The sequence below is a fragment of the Mustela erminea genome, chromosome 13 (genome assembly GCF_009829155.1).
Source record: "Mustela erminea isolate mMusErm1 chromosome 13, mMusErm1.Pri, whole genome shotgun sequence".
In the NCBI taxonomy this organism is placed as follows: domain Eukaryota; kingdom Metazoa; phylum Chordata; class Mammalia; order Carnivora; family Mustelidae; genus Mustela; species Mustela erminea.
This window is the reverse complement of record NC_045626.1, coordinates 64,191,406-64,197,328: the sequence shown is the minus strand read 5'-3', so window position 1 is coordinate 64,197,328 and position 5,923 is coordinate 64,191,406. Positions and strand designations below refer to the sequence as shown.

The following is a 5,923-nucleotide window of genomic DNA, read 5'->3' as shown; positions in this document are numbered from 1 at the left end:
CCAATCCCTGAGCCAAAGGGAAGTCGGACAAGCCATTTGAAAGGAAATGTTTGCAGCACTGTGTGAAGAGAGTGAAAACCAGCCACCATAACATGTTGCTGTTTTGCCTTTAAGGCTTGTTTAGAGCATATGTATCTTAATAGAATCAAACACACTACATAATAAAAAAAATTATTACATGTAACTTTATTTTTCTTTTGGAGTAAGAGGTTTTATACACATTTGACTTCATGAACAAAACAAAGCACACATCAATAATTACCAGAAAGCTTTATGGATCCAAAAGTATTCACCATCAAAAATAAGCCACTGTAGGGGCGCCTGGGTTGCTCAGTGGGTTGAGCCTTTTCTTAAAGAACCCTCCAAATAAGCGTTTTGCCAAAGGATCGTAGTTGTCAGCAGCAGTCAGGAAATAAGTGACTCCAAGTCCAACACAGCTGATCCTTCCTTACTCAACTGCTGGCCTATTCCATAGCAAAGGATTTGGTGAGCTTATAAACACCTGCTCTGGCAGCCCCACTATGCACAAATCCTGGAAATCCATTTTTGGTAAGGATAATAATCATGACAATGGATCCTCCATGCTCTTTTACCCAGGAGCTGTAAACTGCTTTGCACCTGTAGGAGGTGCCCATCAAGTCGGTTTCAATGCCAGCATGCTGTCCCTTTGCACTAAGGTGTTTTGCAGGAGTCATGAACCTCCACTGTTAACCAAAAAATTGGGTCTCACCATAAATATCCAATGGATTTGATCAAATTGTTTGCCTCCGCTTCTTTACAGATGTTGTGTTTTATGGGATTGACCTGAGCCTGGTTGGCGGGGGACAGGCTAGCCTTCAGTTCATCTGCAATAGATTTTAATTCATCAAGAGAAAGTGATATAAAGTGAGATGAAGTGACCACATTACACCCCAGCTGCAGGAGCTCAGTCACGATGGCCTTTCTTGTACCCGTGTCCCCATTGATGATAGGGTGATGATGGCCAGTGGGTCTTGCAGCAAGCTAGCCACCTGGCAGCTCTTGTCCTTGCCCCAAGTGCCCATCTCCTCCAAACAGCGGAGTCTCCAGAGCATCAATGTCACTCACATAGTAACATTCTTTGTATTTGAAAAAAAAATTGGCTGTCTAAATTATCTTATTTTATTTTTAAAAGATTCATTATCATCTTAAATACTGATATTCCATCATAACTCTCTTATTGACGGTTATTTTCAATTTCAAACTATAAATAACCCAGAAATAAATGTTGTTAACACACCTTTATCCAAATGTCAGATTATTGAGTGTATGAGTCCTTTACATTTTTTCTCCTTTATGGAGATGATTATGTGGGATTTTTTCCCCCTCTTTTGTGTCATTAATATGGTAGATTTTGTTAAAAGATGTCTTATTGGACTGTCTTTGCATTTCTAGTATTTCTCACGTAATCAAATGCTATCCTTCTTTTTTTTTAAGATTTTATTTGTTTATTTGACAGAGAGAGAGCGAGATCACAAGTAAGCAGAGAGGCAGGCAGAGAGAAGGGGGGAGCAGGCTCCCCACCGAGCAGAGAGCCCAACACAGGGTTCAATCACAGGACCCCGAGATCATGACCTGAGCCGAAGGCAGAGGCTTAACCCACTGAGCCAACCCAAGTGCCCTAGTCAAACAAACACTATTCTTATTTTCATGTGCTGCACAGTGCCATTGCATTGATATTTATCAGTGAGATTTGTCTCTAATTTTCTTTTTAGAGGCCATCTTGTCAATTTGTGTTTCGGGATTTTTTTTAGTGAAATAGCTCTGTCAGTTTGGATCTGTACTGTACTCCAAACTTGAATCTAGTGTGGCTTGGGATGAATGAGCTAGCTGAAGGACAGACCCCATCCTGTAATTGATGGAAAAAATGTACTTCAGTGAAAAACTGCATTGCTCAGATCTTACCTGTCCAGTCTTCATTGTTTTCTAGTCTTTCATTGTTGTTGTTTTTGTTTAAGATTTTATTTATTTATTTGACAGAGAGAGTCACAGCGAAAGAGGGAACACAAGCAGGGGTAGTGGGAGAGGAAGAAGCAGGCTTCTGTGGAGCAGGACCCTGGGATCATGACCTGAGCCGAAGGCAGACACTTAAGGACTGAGCCACCCAGGCACCCCTCTTTCGTTGTTCTCGAGCTACTTTGAAAGACAACTAATAGCAACGCAAAATCATTCTTGTCTCTAGACCCGTACATTCTGTCCTACTCAACTGACTTCCCTCCCCCCGGGGTCCAGTTTTACCTTCCTTTGCACATTTGTTTCTCCTTAGAACTGACTGTAACACCTCCCCATCTGCTCACTAACCAGTTAAATAAAATCTTTAACACTTGTTCATTTTTATATCTGCATGAGTCGTGATTTTATCGTCTTTTTGAAAATCATCTCTTCTTAATTGTAAAATATACATAAAATTTGCCATCTTAACAGGTTTTGTTTTGTTTTTTTTACTTAAAACTCCCAGGAACCTGTGAATGTTAACCTTATTTGGGAAAAGGGTCATGGCAGATTAATTAGGTTGAGAAACTTGAAATGAGGATATCATCTTGAATTATCCAGATGGGCCTGAAATTAACAGGTTGTTTTTTTGTTCTGTTTTGTTTTGTTTTTTTAAGCTATTCAGGTCAGTGGCATTACTCACATTCACTTTATTCTGCAACCATCATCACCATCCACCTTCCAGAACTTTTCCCCCTTACTAAACCGAAACTGTTCCCATTAAGTAATAAGCCTGCCTTCGTCTATCACTTAAGCTCCTGGCAACCATTTTATTTTCTGTCTCTATGAATTAGACTACTCTAGACATCTTATGTAAGTGTGCTGGGAGGAAGAACTTCCTACCAATTCAGATAGCCTGCCAATTAACTGACAGATTCACAGGAGAAAAGACGAGATCCACTGGCACATTCAGGCAGGGCATTCAGATGGGGGAGGTTGCCTGAAGAGCTGGAGCTAGAGATTTATATACCAATCTAACAAGGGAAAGAGATGGAGAAGAAAGAGATTCTCTGGGCAGGACTAGTGGGCTTATAGGAAAACAAATGCAAGGTAGGATACTGTGATCATGTTTGCTTATGCAGTTTCTCAGATGCAAGTGGTCTAAGCTGGGAGTGAACCTCCCCCAAAGGAATTTATGGCAACTTCACTCTCTGAAGGATCTGCCTTTAATCAGGTAAAGGAAAGCTCCAGAAAGGCTTCTGCGTCTGCCTCTGCTATATGTCAAATGTCTTCAGTTTAAAATAATCGTCACTCCAACTCAGGGGGTACAACTGGGTCCCTACAAGTGGAATCTTACAGTATTTGTCCTTTTGTGACTGGCTTATTTCATTTAACCTAGTGTCCTCAAGATTCACCCATGCTTTAGCATGTATTAGAATTACCTCCCCTGCCTTTTTTTAGAATTCCCTTTCTTTTTAAGACTGAAATAAGTGTTTACCATTCATCCACTGATGGACACTTGAGCTTCTTCTGCCTTTTGACTATTGTTAATAAATGTTCTTATGGCTATGGCTGTACAAATATTCTTCAAGATCCTCCTTTCAAATCTTTGGGGTATATACCCAGAAATAAAATTCTAATTTTAATTTTTGAGGAATCACCATACTGTTGTCCATAATAGCTATACCATTTTACATTCCCACTAATTTCCACTGATTTCACATTCCCACAAGTAGTACACAAGTGTTCCAATTTATCCGTATCCTCTCCAACACTTGTTAGTTGCTGGCTTTTTTGATATTAGCCATCCTAATGCATGTGAGGTAGTATCTCATTATCATTTCGATTAGCATGTCCCCATAAAGATTAGTGATGCTCAGCATCTTTCTCATGTGCTTATTGGCCAGAAAATTATCTTTTAACACTATACTCACCTTTTAACACTGTACATCCAGCCTCCAAGGAGTCCTGCTCACTACACATCAATGGATAATACATCAGAGATTGAAAGCTCAGAATCATTATGAGCCTTACCTTCACTGGGTGTCAGTTTTATTGGTGGTGGTCTTTTTCCTGTGTGATGCATCTTACAAATTCATCTTTCTCAAAGCCATTTGACATTTGGAAAAGAGAGTTTTCAAGGCTTCAGCACCAAAAAGTAATGGTCAGTGGTGCCTCACTGCGAGGCTTGGTGGAAAAACTCATTAAGAGGATCCATGGAAACCCTTTAGAAGAGTGGTGGCCAGGTAGGTCCTTTTCAGTAAGTGCCAGTGTTTCCTTTCCCGTCTTGGTTCAGAGTGGCAAGTGCATCCCTGGGGGATCCCTAGGAGGAAGAAGCAGGTGCACAGAGCATATAAGCCTCATGTCAGGCTTCAGCCACAAGAGAAAAAGAAGAAGAGAGAGTAGAAAAAGAAGGTGAGGAAGGAGAAATCCAAAGGTTTCAGTTGGCAAGGAGGGGAAGAATGGATGCCTACTGCTGCCCTAGAGAAGGGACATTGCTGTGGTGGTGAGCTCACCCAAGGCCAGATGGTCTTCTCACCAAGATATTCCTTGCTTCCAAATGGCCATTGAGACTCTCTAAGTATCCTCACTGCTGCAGCCAGCACCTGCCCACAGCCACCGCCAAACATGAATGGTCCCCAGAGATGCCAGCTCCATAGAAACTCCTAATTGTGGAAGCAGGGGCTCCCAGCACTTCATGCACCCCAGAACACCACACATACCACAGCTGTAGAGACACCTGGTGCCCTGCATCATTAGCAGTTGGGAAGAAAAAATTCTTGTGTTTCTCCTCTCCTCCTCACACAGAACCTTCTGCGAGCAGATGTGTGGGTCTTCTCCCAGAGTAACCAATGCTCCAACACCAGCTGGGTGTGCTACAGTTCAACTCAGTTCTGGCTCACTATCCACATTTAATGGTACATCCCACAGATGAAGAGCTCAGTCCCATAATCTGCTCTCACTTCAGATCCCAATTGCAAGTTCCAGGTGGTTGCCAGTATGTCTGACCTGTTGGCTATAAATTGAGATTCCTACAGTGCCTTCTTCAGTTCATCGATTTTCTAGAATGGCTCACAGAAATCAGGGAAACACATTTCCCTGGGCATTCCATAATTGAGGATATGAAAAAGGACACAGTGGAAGAACTAGATGAAGAAATACAGAGGGTGAGGTCTGGATGGATCCCGGACCAACCTGGGTTCACCAACCTGGAAGCTCTCTGACCCCATACTTTACGTTTTTTTCCAGAGGCTTTGTCATATCAACATGATCATTAGCTTGATCTCCAGCCCCTGTATTCTCCTCCGAAGATGGGGGTAGAAGTGAAAGTTCCAAACATCTAGTCACATGAGGTCGTTCTTTTTTTTTTTTCCCAAGAGATTTCAAGAGATTTAGTTCTGTATGAAGAACCAGGGTCAAAAAATAAATAACAGCAGGAACTGGGGGGCAGAGACCAGTATTATTTCACAGGGGTGTTGCCCACATTCTTTGGGCATGTGATTAGCATTTGGCAAAGTCAGCCTGGGGCATATAGGGAACTATTGAGTAATGAACTAGTGGATGGGTCTTTCATTCAAGCCCTGATTCTTGATTGTTGGAGACCTAAAACCAACAGGATGATAGAAATTGTGGTGGCCCTGGATTGTTCACTGTGCTATGTATTCTCTGTATTTTTCTCCAAGGTAAATACCACAGATCACTAGAATATAAGCCACAAGAGTGTAGATGGGTTTGTCTGTTCTATTCACTGCTGTACCTACAATGCCTGGCATTAATAGATCATCACATAAATACTGGATGAATGTGAGAACAAGAGAAGATGTGAATGGGTAGACGTTGGCAGATGTAATTAACACGGTGAGCTCTTAGAGGTCAGTCTTCCTACTGTCATTTCCAGTGATCTCTGTACTGCTGCCTTAGCCTTTTGTAGCTTCATATTAGATAGTAACATTTTCTCTCTCTCTTTTTTTTT

The 5,923-nt window shown here is 41.7% G+C and overlaps 1 pseudogene; it reads right to left on the bottom strand.

Annotated features, from left to right (window-relative positions):
* Window positions 1–203: 203 nt before the first annotated feature.
* Window positions 204–5,319, bottom strand: LOC116571622 (annotated as a pseudogene).
* Between the last annotated feature and the right edge of the window lie 604 nt (window positions 5,320–5,923).